Here is a 13,611-nt window from a genome sequence, read left to right on the forward strand (position 1 = left end):
CCGCATGTCATCCTCTATGTACAATAAAGTTTCTTTTTTTAGATTTTTTTTACCCCCTGATTTTTGCTAACTTGCCTTTTTCTTTTCGATCATATGCCGCCTTTGAAATTGAGGTCGCCGCTGGCTCATGGGTCCCACATGTCAGCCTCTATGAACAACAAACCTTTCCTTTGTTGGATTTATTTTTTACCCCTAATTTCTGGCTATTTGCCTTTTTTTTCTTTTGATCCCCTGCGGCCTTTGACCCACATGTCATCCTCTATGTACAATAAAAATTACTTTTCTTGGATTATTATTTTTGGCTCCTGATATTTGGTCACTTTCCTTTTTCTTTCGATCTCATGCCACCTTTGATACGTTGAGCAACCTGCTGGCTCATGGGACCCGCATGTCATCCTCTATGTACTATAAAACTTTCTTTTCTTGGATTTTTTTCACCCTCTGATTTTCTTTTGATCCCCTGCTGCCTTGGAAACGTTGAGTAAGCTGCTGACTCATGGGACCCGCATGTCATCCTCTATGTACAATCAACTTTCTTTTTTTGGAGTTTATTTTTGACCCCCTAATTTCTGCCTACTTCCTTTTTCTTTTGGTCCTATGCCGCCTTGGCAACGTCGAGACCGCTGCTGCATGATGGGACCCGCATGTCATCCTCTATGCACAATAAAAGTTTCTTTCGTGGATTATTTTTGGCTCCTGATATTTGTCACTTGCCTTTTTCTTTCGATCTCATGCCAACTTTGAAACATTGAGAACGCTGCTGCAAAATGGGACCTGCATGTCATCCTCTATGTACAATAAACGTTTTTTCTTCGATTATTTTTGGGACCTGATATTTGTCACTTGCCTTTTTCTTTCGGTATCATGCCGCTTCTGAAACGTTGAGGAAGCTGCTGGCTCGTGGGTCCCGCAAGTCATCCTCTATGTAGAATAAAAGTTTCCTTTCTTGGAATTATTTTTACCCCTGATTTCTGGCTACTTCCTTTTTCTTTTGATCCCGTGCCGCCTTGGAAACGTTGAGACCGCTGCTGCAAAATGGGACCCGCATGTCATCCTCTATGTACAATAAAGTTTCTTTTCTTGGATTATTTTTGGCTCCTGATATTTGGTCACTTCCTTTTTATTTCGATCCCGTGCCCCTTGGAAACGTTAAGACCACTGCTGAAAAATGGGACCCGCATGTCATACTCTATGTACAATAAAGTTTCTTTTCTTGGATTATTTTTTGCTACTGATGTTTTGGCACTTGCATTTTTCTTTCGATCTCAAGCCGCCTTTGAAACATTGAGACCGCTGCTGCAAAATGGGACTCACATGTCATCCTCTATGTACAATAAAAGTTTCTTTTCTTGGATTATTTTTTGCTCCTGATATTTGGTCACTTTCCTTTTTCTTTCGATCTCATGCCGCCTCTGAAACGTTGAGTAAGTAGCTGCCTCATGGGACCCGCATTTCATCCTCTATGTACAATAAAGTTTCTTTTCTTGGATTTTTTTTACCCCCTGATTTTTGGTCACTTGCCTTTTTCTTTCGATCTCATGCCACCTTTGAAACGTTGAGGAACCTGCTGGCTCATGGGACCCGCATGTCATCCTCTATGTACTATAAAACTTTCTTTTCTTGGATTTTTTTGGCACCTCGTATTTGGTCACTTGCCTTTTTCTTTCGATCCCGTGCAGCCTCTCAAACGGTGATACCGCTGCTGCTAAATGGGACCCGCATGTCATCCTCTATGTACACTCAAGTTTCTTTTCTTGAATTATTTTTGGCTCCTGATATTTGATCACTTTAAAAACAACTTGTACGTAGAATGTCCCTGTTTTTTGTGGTGAATCATAGTATCCGTGTTGTATTAGAAAAGGGGCCGAAAGTGTTTGAGTTGCCCGTTTGTAGTTATTGGGCATTATAGTCCTAGTAAGTAGGCCCACATCAATTACCATGTACTCCCTCCGGTCTCTTTTAATTGACTCGGATTTAGTACAACTTTGTACTAAATTTGAGTCAATTAAAAAGGACCGGAGGGAGTAGACGGCAACCCAAAAGGGGAAATTTTGGCCCAAGCGGGGGAAGTTGTACTTTTTTTCTATTGGTAAGGTTAGCCTCACACACAAAAAATGTCTGGTTACATGGGGCAGTGCTGGAAGCCTGATCGTTACTGAAGGTTGCACATTTGCGCCTAATATGCTTGTCAGCAGGAGGTTTGCTATTTGTTGGAAAACTATGGAAGGGGAGTTTGTTGGTGCATGCATACGTTTGCGAGGAACCAAATGCAGCATTTTGACTTCACTGCACAACTGAACAGCATGTGTTCTTCACAATACAGCCAACACAAGCATTAACTAATGTAACTAGAGACATTGAGTACAGATTGAGCCTTCATGTTTAACATAACATTGTGTGTGAAGGAGCCACGCACATAGTATATAAGAGTACCATCATGTTGACCACAAATGCATCATCGAAGAGAGTGGTAAATATACTTATTGACCACCTCTCTACAAAAAAGTGGTAATTAGAACCGAACATGCACCACCTTATTTGAGCTGTGATCCATATTGTTCCTCCAGTGGTGCATGATTGCCTTTACACTTGATGACCTTCTCGCAGTTTTTGTGATCAAATACGAGCACCTTCAAGGATCTGGTGTCAATCCTCTTGAATACTGTGAAGTATCCTATCTTCAAGTCATGTGCTTTGACAAACGCTGACCAGCGTGCGTCCATAACAATCTTGCCATCTTCCTCCTTCAGGCCGACCTCCCAGATGCAATCGGTGGAGATCTTCAGCTTGATGGTCTCTGGCCACAAACCTTCAAACCAGGGCTTAAAAGCAGGGGATGAGCCCATCCAAGTAACTTGCGTAAGCTGCCAGGGCGGGTCCGCTCACCTGGCGTTTGGTGGCTCGATCAGGGCAGCTCCCTTTTTTTTCGAAGATGAGCTCTCTACAAGCTTAATCTTGTTGCCTGAACAATGCAACAACAAAAATGGACCCAAATGGTATACTTATGAAGCCCACAATCTGAATATTATGCCTCTGGATCTAGTTTGGCTATTTCGTAGGAACGGTATATCAGCTTCAACTCATAAAACTGGGAAAAAACTAAGCAACAGGAATAGAACTATAGATAGCATGGCATGGTGGATGCATAGCCCGTGTTTGCAAATAGTTTGTGGGTAGCCCACACTTGCAAGTTCATATCAACATATATTTTCCCCGAAAATTATTGTATTGCAATTTCGACGATTCGCACTTGATCATACTTTTCATCGGCTGCCCAGTTTGGCTGACCGGTTTGTTTATTCGCTAGTGTCCTCCTTCCTATTCCTAGACACCCAAGTCCATCATCATGGGCACTGACAAGGTGTAATATAAGATATATGCCACAAAAATAATACGTAGGATTGATAATGAAAATAAGTTTCCAATGGTCCGTGTCCAACAAGGGACGAGTAGTTTCTCTCCACTTCATCCTGACGTGTGTGGTGAGCAAGCCCTCCCATCAGTATCAGAGGAATTTAATTTGACAAGGGCTACAGGAAGACATCACCAAGAAAGGGTGATGCATGTCTCCTTCAACAAACACAGCAGTACATGTCTGAAGCAAGTACATGAACACAAGTACACCACCATAATAATACTACATGAACACAAGTGATGCCGTCGGTTGGGGAGGCCTAAATAAAACTTAAACTTAATCCTAATCTAATGGACGTCGGTTGGGGCGCGCGACGGGTCTGCCTCGTCCTCGTTCTTCGCCTATGCCGCCTACGTCCGTGCCCGCTTCTGGTCCCATGCTTCGCGATAGGGGCGGCCCTGTGGGTATTCTTGCGTATGCATTGAATACCCAAGATTTTGACAAAACCTTAGAATTTCCTCATAAATCAGAGAAAAATTTGGCAAATACATGAGGATTTTGGCAAAATGAATACACAGGTTGAAAATGAATACCCAGCACTTCAACACTGGCGCAGCCACTGTTCGCGCTCCAGGCGGTCGAGCATGGCGGACGCCGTCAAAAGACCTTGCCGGCGGCGCTGTCCCAGCGGTTCAGTCCTTAGCCGAGAAATCTCCTTCCGAAGAAGAGTATCGCTTGTGGCAGGCGAACGCCTCATAATGGCGATGAGCCCTGTCCTCGCAGAACTTCCGTTGGGAAGCCTCCAAGATCCGGAGGTCGTGCTCGCTGTACTCCTCCTTCAACCGTGGGTCCTCGTCGTTATCGGAGCTGTACTCCGCGTCGGACTGCGGCTCCGGCTCCGGCTCCGGCTGCGATGGTGGTGGAGGCTGCGCGCGGACTTTGAGGCCAAGCCTACAGAACCTCGTTTTCCGATGGCGCGGCATTTTTGAGGTGGCGAGGAGAGAATGGAGCGTAAGCGGTGGTGGAAATGAGAGGATAGCACCGCGGGGGTGGACGGCGTAGTAGGTACTTTATGCTGGTGGTAGGCAACTACCCTCATTTACGGCGGGGTAGGCGACTGGACGCCGCGTGTCCGGCCGCTGCCCTCGTGGCCGCCTAGGTTTAGGCGCGGGAGACCATTAAACGCCGGGGACTACCAACCTTCCCGCGTCGCCTTTGATGCGAACAGTCGCGTCCTCCCGCTGACAAGGCGGCCCCACACGCGAAAACCGTCGTGCCGCGAGGCGCCGACGCGCCCGATTCGCGCCCTTCGCCGGTGTGAGCCCAAAAAATGCAACTACTACTACTGTACTAGCGTATAGGGTGAGCAGGCCCTCCCATCGCATCGAGGAATTTGACAAGGGCTACAGGACGACTAGTTACATCACCAAAAAAGGTGATGCATGTCTCCTTCACATGGTCTTCTTATGTCATATAGTAAGGCACTAGCAATGATCGGCGCGGCGTGTCTAACTAATATACTCCCTCTATCTCAGAGCTTGAGGCGTAAAAATAAATTCGATTTTTGATCAAAGCATAAGGCGTAGGGCGAACTCTATCCTATTTCTACCGAAGATGCCCCTCTCAGCCGTTTCTCGTTTGCTAAAAACAGGGAGACGATTGACCCAGCTATGGCATGCACACGGTATTCACGCTGAATTAACTGCTCCTCCAGTCAATCTCCTCTAAAACCGGTGCCTCATTGGTTGTATACGGTGCATGCATGAGATGGTAGTTAACGAGGAGTCTGATGCGGCTACTTTAGGGAAGAGAGAGAAATACGGAGTAAAAGGAGTGAGTTATTAGAGATTTATGAGGGGCAAGTATGGAAGCTAATTTCCACACCAACCCTACTTAATCCTACTGTAGCGCCAATTTATTTACACCTTAAGCTGTGAGATGGAGTAAATGTTTAGCAGTTGTAAATATTTATCGGCTTTTCATCAGCAATGATGATGGCACAACATGAAGTGAAGTTTAGCAGTTGTAGCATGATTTTTTTTGAATAAATGATGCTCAAACTCACCGATTCTCAAACTGCCCTTACAACGTTAAGGGAGCTGATATTAGGCACATACCCACTTTCCCTAAGCCCTGAGACAACGCAATCAAACATCATGCTATCCGGAAGTCTGAAACAATCTCAACTGTGAAGAGATCAACATTTAATTTAACAAAACTGTCTAATCCTAATGTGTAGAGAACGAATCCGTTGCACATATTGCTGCAACTCATAAATAGATCACAACACAACTTCAGGATTATTTTTTACAGAACACAATTTTGTGATGCCATTTGTTATCACTCCTTGGTGTGTATCTTGTGCGATGTCGGTTAAATTGCTAGGCCATCTACTAATACTGATGGTTCATGTCTCCGATTGTGAAAGTAAGAGTTCATATACTTAGCCAAATGCTTAGCTAGCTACCCCATGTAGGAAACTGACCGTGGGAAGGTAATTGCATCCTTCTCAGAATTTGATCTATTAAAAGACATCTGAAAACAAAAGACGGCTACCCTGAAGTAATTGAGTGTAAGATGAAATACTAAAATTGCTACACCAGCAAAAGTGGACAATTGCCTCATCTAAGCTGGTCTAGTGTACATCCATGTTTAACATGTGAAGATGTGAGCGTATGAATTAGTAGCCAAAAACAACAGACTATTTTCAGGGAAAGCACGGCAAAGTAAATGCAGATAATTCTACTTTAGCAATCGTCTCACCTTGACACATGTAATATGAACTATAGTTTCATGAACAGTAATTAGTAAGAACAGAGAAAAGTAACAGCTGCCTTAGTTGATATAATCTAAAAATAGTAGCTGCCCATTTCAGCTAATGATTTGTCCAGATGAAAAGCCCAACAGAAACTAAGCATCGAAACGTCTCAATAATATATAGAAAATAACTCTACATCAGGATAAGAATGAATTCAGTAGCTAACTCTATTTGAGTCTTTCTCATACTTCGATCGATGTTTACATACTAAAGTGGTACTGCAATAATGTTTCGTGACTGACATCGAGCATTCTTGCAGTTTTAGCATTTGTGTCATCTAGGTTATTATTGATGCCAAAACTAGACACTAGTTAGTGTATACACAGTTATATACTACCTCTGTCCCACCGAAAGTGTCTGATATTTGTCCAAATTCAGATGTATCTAGACAGTGAAAGCATATAGATAGATTCAAATTTTGACAAATATATATCATCTTAAGTTTAAGTCCTGTGCTGTAGTTAATTCCCTTTGTCTTAAGTGATCTATTAGAGAGCTTCCCTGTGACCACCCGAAGGGTAAGAAATGTTTAACTGTATAAGTAGATTGCCTAGACCTTTCCATCAGTTCGGACTTTTGGTTGCGTTGGCTAGTCGATGAAGCTTGACATGGTGTCAGAGCCAGGGTCTCGAGTTCGAGTCCTGACTTTCGCAATTTATCCTAAAATTGCCGCCCTTGCGATCAGTTCGGACTTTTGGTTGTGTTGGTAGTGCATTAAGCTTGACAAGAAAGAAATGCCTTTTTATAGCTAACCCCAAGTCTGGTAACATTTGCAAAATAGGTATCAGATGCAGCTATCCATTCAGTAGAAGAATTTGCATTTTAGAGTTGAAGGTTCATAATCTCTTCTCTACTATTGATAGTTAAGGGTACACAGGGTATTTCTTTACCTCATTTTCGCGTTCTAAAAAAGGTACGCCATATGGTTGTGCTAAGTTAAACTGATTTAAGTCTGTTCAAGTTTATCGAAAGTTATAATACCAACATCTAAAACATCAATATAGGCTCATATATTACAAAAGATATTTAGATTTTCTTTTCTCGAACACATGCCTAGTCGTGCATCATTATATATTAGAGCATACAGGGTTGTAGCAAGGCTACGAAAACTGAGAAAGCAAAAGAAAGAACTATACAGGGGACTACAGGCAGCTAACTTTGCTAGGCCTGCAGGTGCTAAATCTTATATATATATGAGGTTGTAGATATTAGTCGTAAACTTACTCAAACTTAAATAACACTTGATTAGGAAAAAGATAACCTGAGTTATTTTGAATGAGGGGACGTCACAATCACTAATCAAAGATAATTGTGGGAAACTGAAATCTATTCAAGAAAATGGGAGAAATAATGTATCAAACACAAAATTAATTATACCATTTTGCAGATTGTTCACCGATATAAACAAAGAACTGTTTGATCTGCATGTAGGTACATCCAATCAACGCTTTTTCCCCGATCTCTAGAAAATATAAGCTACGCATGTAATTACAAACGATTTTCTTCTATTTTTCTGTTTCTACGTTAACATTTGAGATACTTGTTAATTACATCCATACTCTGCAGTTGCATAGAGTTACTAATTCAGGAATGCATTCACATACGGAGTATACTATGTTTGCTGATGACTGACTAGTACTAATTCATTGCAAGCAACGGTTCATTCATATTCAGATAAAGATGTGATCGTTAAGTCATATACTTATGAAAGCCCTTATGCATCTCTCTGATGCAGATGGCGAGGTCTCTCGTCCTCCTTTTGGAGGCAAAATCAATTAGTTATATATGAAACAATGGGTGTAAAAGGTTATCAAAAAGGGTGCCTTCATAGTGCTACGTTATCTTTTGAGATACTGGTTAATTACATCCATATTCTGCATTGGCGTAGAGTTACTAATTCAGGAATGCAATCACATACTGAGCATACTATGTTTGTTGGTGGCTAATTAGTACTACTAATTCATTGCAAGCAACGGTTCATTCATATTCAGCAAAAGGGGTGTGATCATTAAGTCATTTAAGAAAGGTAAAATATAAACAAGGTAGTTCATTAATAACTTCATTGGTTAAGGCAGTGTATCATGCAATGCAAAAGGACTGAAAAAATACCATTTGCGGTGTCCCGTAAGTACGTGGAGCCGTCGATTTCGTCCACCGCAAAAACGTGGCCACCGAGTTCAATGGCATCACAGTAATATGGATAATCAGGTGCAGGTGTAAGGGCCTCCAGCATGGGCATTCTCCAGTCGCCACCCCCTTCAAGGTAGAAAATCGTTTTGTCGAACAAGGCGATGAGCTTGTAATTTGCGTACCTCCCACCTTTTGTGGGCACTTGGCAGATTACAATCTTCAACAAATCAATTGCTGGACCCCAGTTAAAAGAGTATGCAGGTTGATATGAAAAACTACTATGATCGATCTTCGAAGCAGGTAGGGATGGAAGGGGGATATGTCGCTCGGTGTAGACGTTCACGAGGCACCACTGGTACCCATGATGATCGGCGGCGGCGATCCAGTCGCCGTTCGCGCCAAGCCATTTTCTGTCGTGCATGAACGGCAGGACGACAGAACGGCGAGGATGGTCGAGGGGCACCAGGTCGTACACGGTATCATGCAGACGAGATGCTGTCGCCCAATCCCAGTGTTCATCGAACCAATAAGCAGGCGGAGGCATCAGCAGGCAGGGTTCACCCCAATGGTGCATCTTACCTTCATCCTTGCTGATCCGGTCGTAGAGCTCCCTGGAACATGCGGCAAGTCGGACGGTGTAGGTAACGTCCAGATGCGCAGCGATGAGGTCGATGTTGTCGCCGGTGAGAGCCTCCAAGTGGCCGTCCCCGCCGCCCCGGCAAAGCCTAGAATATTCCATCACGTGAAGATGGATTTAGGTGGATGGCGGATGCAACTGCGCTTGGGGTTTTCGGAGGAGAGGGCGAGCGCTATGGAAGGAACGATGCGGCGTGGTGGGGATCGAGATCCTGCGCGTGCGCATGATTCTGGGAGGGTGAAGAAAAAGATGATAGACATGCAAGGGGCAAAACCTAGGCAGTACTCTAGGCTGCTGCTGCTGCGACTAGGCGCCGATTTGACAGTTGGTAGATGGTAGACTAGCACGCCACCCATCTATAAATTTGCGACGACGTTTGGTGCAGTGATGTCTCGTCACATCAGCTTGAGCAGAGAGGGTTTTTTTACAGTTTCCATTACGATATATTTTTCGCCGATAATCGTAGTACTCTATGCCAGAGACACGTACCTTAACACGTGGGCAGCATGCAACCGCGCGAGCACCAAAATGAAATGAGAGATGTTTTAGAGCAGAACTTCATTTTCAATGCCTTTCCTAGCTTGGAGCTTCAGTGACTTGATGCTTCCAAGTCTCATTGTGACTAGGTGCCACCATCTACCATCATTCGAGATCCAACGTTCCAAACTATCTGTTATTTCGAAGCTAAAAAAGAAAAAACTATTCAGAAAATTTTGAAAAAAATCCAGTAATATGTAGATGCCTTGTTTTAAAATCTATGAATATTTCATCCCATTTGGATGACTAGCTTGTGATTAAATAGCTTCTTACGTATTCGAGCACTAGTTTAAACTAAATATATATTTTCTCACAAACCTATGATTCAAATCGAATGAAACTCCACCAAAATATAAATCGAAATATGCATGATTTACTGCAATGTGAGCGGATAATTCAATCCCACGAAAAGACAATATGCTCCAAGACCAGTAATCTCTTCCCTAGCTTATATGAACATAACTGACAGTGTCCTTAGAGAACATCTTGCAGCCTCAGTAAAGCCTCAGGTATGAACAAGAAGCATATTGCCATCTACAGATCACGCTAAGAACCACAACCCAGGATCATCCTCATAGCCTATATCATCAAGGTTTCCCTCCAAAATGCTTATGTTTTTGGAAAGTTTTCTTGACGATAGGGAAGATTCTGAAGGGCTTAGATTCGCTACAATAGCAACAAATGGAAAATTTTCGCCGCTAAAAAGAGTATCCCGCCATTTTAATATACACTTACTAGTAGTTGATCAATTGTGCATTGCAAAACACAAAGTTCAGATCAAATGTGCAACATACCAACAGAAAGTTAACTAGCAGTTTTACGAGCACATGGCGATATTAAGGTGATGAAGCAGTTAACTAGCAGAACAAGATCTCCTACTCAGGGACGCTCTTGGTGGACGCCGAGATATAGGTCGCTAGCTGTGCACGGAGATCCTCCTTCTCCTTGATAATCGCCTTAAGGACGGCGGTTTGTCCGCGCATTAGCACCCTCGAGATCTGCCTCTTGAGCTTTAATTTCAACTTCTGTTCCATGAGATACTTGATGAGGTTGCTTCCAGTATCCATCCATGTGACGCTCTTGTTGTTCAGTTCCACCCAGTAGGCGTTCTGCTGCTTAAGCATGTCAACGCATTGCGCAAGATAAAAGGAGATCTCCTTCTCAGACGCCAAAACTCTGTGAAGACGATCACACTCCAGGGTGAGGGAGTGTTCATTCTCCAGCTGGCTGCCTATGTGGGCCTTGTTCTCCTCCTTTTGCTACAACAATCATTGTATAAAAAAAAGAAATCAACCCATTCATATATGAGTATTAATTACCCGCAAACAATAGGACTACTAATTTCTAGCATGGATATTGATAAAGGAATGGACAACACTCGGACGCTCCACAAATACCACAGGGTTCATCAACACATAATAATCGGAAAGCAGTGATTACATAAACTATAAAAAAACAAGTGGACAGAGGCATACAGCCTACCTAGCTTGGCCGGTAAACGGGGCCGAACTTAGCTTCGGACGGCCGGACTTGGGGCGCCACCGTCGTTGTGGTTACCGGGGAGACATTTGAACCGCCGGCCCTGTGAGATGTAAATAAATGTAAAAACGGTTAGAAAATAAGAATCAACTGAAGGACACCCCGCTAGAAACTTACCCGGACGAACCCTCGCCCTTGATGGTGGTGTTTGCATCATCATCATTCATCAATGTGACGCTCTGGTTATGCAGTTCCACACAAACGCGGTTCTGCTCATTAAGCCTGTCGAGCTCGGCGGTAAAGGTATTGATGCCTTGCTGAAGATTATGGCAGATCTTGTTCTCGGACGCCAAATCTACGTGAACAGGCTCAAACTCTGGGGTGAGGGAGAGTTCATTCCCCAGCTGGCTGCCTATGTGGGCCATGTTCACCTCCATTTGCTGGCACGATCATTGTATGGAACAAAAAATAATCCAACCAATTCATATATGAGTAATTACACGCAAAAAAATAGGAGTACTACTAATTTCTAGCACAGATCTTGATACAGGAATGGACATCACTTGGACGCTCCACAAATATCACAGTGTTCATCAACACATAATTAAAAGGAAAGCCGTGATTACATAAACTACTCCATCCTATCCCTTTTAGTAGTAGTAGTAAAACGGATTTAGTAAAGTTGTATTCTCCCTATGATCCCTTTTAGTTGACTCGGATTTAGTACAAAGTTGTACTAAATTTGAGTCAAATAAAATGGATCGGAGGGAGTACTAAATCTGAGTCTATTAAAATGGATTGGAGGGAGTATAAAAAAAAGTGGATAGAGGCATACAGCCTACCTGGCTTGGCCGTGAAACGGGGCCGAACTCAGCTTCCGACGACCGGACTTGGGGCGCCACCATCGTGGGGGTTACCGGGTAGATGTTTGAACCGCCGGTCCTGTGAGATGTAAATAAATGGAAAAAAACAGTTATTAGAAAATAAGAATGAACTGGAGGACACGCCACTAGAAACCTACCCGGACGAACCCTTGCCCACTGGCTCGCTCTCCATCGAATAGAGGATAGACTACTTGTAATATCCCAGGTATTGGGGTTACAAAAATAGAGGAAACAGATGTGTGCATTGCATTCATGCATAGAAAATCTGGGGAATTTTCGCGCTTTAAAGTAAAATAGTCACAGTAACTGAAATTTCACTTGACCTTGGTGGAATTGAAGTAGCTCATCAAGTCAAGCGCTATAAACCTCAACGTGACTTTGTTAAAACCTTGTTTTGGGCAGAGATGATATGATCTAAGGGGTTAGACCAAATGGAACCAATAATCAACACAACAACACTTTACTAAATGATCAATTGCTTGATCTCAAAACAGATCATAATATGGTAAACCTTGCCATAGCATATGAACATCTATTCAATTACAAACCAAGTAACAATAAAATGGAGAAACCATTATTGACTTATCTTCTCCATGTATTAAACTAATCTATGCTCTTATCATAAACCCTATGATACCCATTCTACTTTAACCTTGGAAACAAGACAAGGAGATTCAACTTAAGAAGTATATAATTCTTCTCTATTTCAAATTACTATACATCAAACCCAGAGAGGTGAGAGTTCTACTATAATTATTAGAGAAGCAAAAACAAACCTTGAGATAAACCTTGGATATACATCCAAGTATTCAAATCATCACCTTTAAGAGGAACCCAAGGATATTATTCAAGACATTCCTAGAGAGAGAATCCATTTATGTTAACCATAGATATTGGTGACCACATCATTCTCTATGGAGCCTAACCTTAGGTTAGTATTCAAGTCCTTCCCTAAATGAGAGAGACCACTCATACCAATCTTAGCTTTACCTATTTAAGAATAAAGGACAATCATTGAACTAAAGTATGGAGAGATTAACCATTCCATCTTGAAGTGGTGAGATAACCTTATTATCACATGGAATAATACCATATCCATGAATTGATAAAGTAAGGAAGAGACTAATCCAACTAAGGTAACAAAGGGGAGTCTTAGCCTAGATACCTAAGAAAATATTAGGAGTACACCATAAACCCTAGAATAAACCATTCCTACATGAGAGAACTCAATCTATGGTGTTACACTCAAGTAGTTAAGGCAACACTTGAATGTGAGGGAGAGAACTATACATATATCCAAAAGGTTAAACCATCATTCCTTGAGAGAACTCTAAGTGTATATCACAGGTATTCTCCTGGGATATAAATTATTGAGGCAACCATAGTAGTCCTATCCTAGAAAGTAAAATAGGGGTATTATACCCTAGCTGATCAAGACAATACTTTAGAAGTGAGAAACCTAATTCTTGAGAGATAACTTAGGAAGCCAAACCTTGATCATTATAAATTGTGTAGTGATCATAAACCCTAAGAACTTGGAGTAGAAGATATAAGAACATAAGAAAAGCTTAGAGTTAAAGCCTATAATTTATATGGTGAGAAACCATTCATCACTATAACCAAAGTTAACTATAAAAAAACTATAACCACTTTAGTTACTTTAATGATAAATTGAGGATAGTAATATAAGTCAAATTGGTGGAAGATAACATCATAAGTCCTTAGTAATTAAAGGAAAACAGAAACAATTAAGCAACTAACCATATTACCT

Source organism: Lolium perenne, chromosome 2 (assembly GCF_019359855.2).
Source record: "Lolium perenne isolate Kyuss_39 chromosome 2, Kyuss_2.0, whole genome shotgun sequence".
Taxonomy (NCBI): Eukaryota; Viridiplantae; Streptophyta; class Magnoliopsida; order Poales; family Poaceae; genus Lolium; species Lolium perenne.